We start from the raw sequence: 1,239 nt of genomic DNA on the forward strand, positions 1-1,239 counted from the left end.
AAAAATGATTTCTAACTGCCATTTTTTAGAGAATTGAAGCTGTGCTACTGCTTTAATGACACTCACTCAGCTGAAGAATTTCATACAGTTCTTTGTTCTGCATCAAAAAAACACCAAACAGACAAAAATACTTTTTTAAAGTAAACTCCTCACCAGCCTTTCTACCATTCCATCTTGGATGCACTAGATGCTTCTTTCCAGCTTCCTAATTTGCAGACTTCTCAGCATATTAACTTTTTCAGCTTGTCAGCCAATGTCTGTTGACCTTATGGAATGTTGCCTTTATGGATTTTAACCATATGCCCCACTCCCACGGCAACAGCAGCAGTGGATTATCACAAAGGCCCTAGAGATAAGAAGTGACATCATGCACTATTGTTACTGCTTTTGCTAGCTCAGCAATACACATATCCATACAGCCAAACACTTTGTGGGCTTCCTCTCCATGTTGTGTTTCATCTCTTGCACACACAACCCCTGTGAAAGTCATGGACTTACCCAAATAGTTTTGCGATAGCAGTTCCAGTTCTGATGTAAACTGCTCGTGTTAGATATTTCTGTGGTATGCTAAGAGCTGTAATCTGTATGTGTAATCCTCTTTATGTTGTGACGGCACACGAGTCAGCTATGGTATTTGTATCCTCTCTGGACATAAAAAAAATGCAGTTAAATCACCATAGTGTCATGAAATTGCAGCATATTAAGCTGCTTGTGCCATAATGCTTTGGATACTTTCCATATTCTGAAAACTATGGATTAAATTATGTTTCCCAAATCCTACTCCTGAATAAACCGAAATGGTAAATAAGCATTATCAAACACAATCACCAAAAGAATTCATGTAAGGGCTGCACAGGTGCTGCCCCACACCTTCCACAGCTCCTCCATTTGTGCGTGTGAAGCGTCCTTGGGCGTGATGTCCTACCAAGGTGGATGGAGCCCGGGAGCACAACTTTCTCCGTTAAACACCCCATTTTTCCTGTCATTGTGTCTGAATCAGCACTTCCAGAAACACAACAAGGACTTGTCTGAGAGCAAGAAAAACTTCACTGAGGCAAGAGGGAAGGGGTGAGGTTTATACAAGAGAGTTCGATCCTCGTTTATCTCTTTATTTATTTCTCCGGTTAGCTGCCATCCCTTCACTGGTTCGTTTCGTTAATTATCTAATTGAGCCCGCCCGTGCTGTGGCCCGGCTTGGCGGGGGCGCCCCGCGGCCTCACGGCAGCGGCGCGGCGCCAC

General features: G+C 43.4%; 1 long non-coding RNA gene across 1 annotated transcript; it reads right to left on the reverse strand.

Annotated features, from left to right (window-relative positions):
• Positions 1-245: 245 nt before the first annotated feature.
• Positions 246-1,039, reverse strand: LOC138103947 (uncharacterized). The gene is made up of 3 exons (XR_011147897.1): positions 926-1,039; positions 499-645; positions 246-346 (listed from the first exon to the last, which is right to left on the reverse strand). It is a non-coding gene; the product is annotated as an uncharacterized lncRNA (long non-coding RNA).
• Positions 1,040-1,239: the final 200 nt, after the last annotated feature.

The sequence above is a fragment of the Aphelocoma coerulescens genome (assembly GCF_041296385.1).
Source record: "Aphelocoma coerulescens isolate FSJ_1873_10779 chromosome Z unlocalized genomic scaffold, UR_Acoe_1.0 ChrZ_unloc_scaf_1, whole genome shotgun sequence".
Taxonomy (NCBI): domain Eukaryota; kingdom Metazoa; phylum Chordata; class Aves; order Passeriformes; family Corvidae; genus Aphelocoma; species Aphelocoma coerulescens.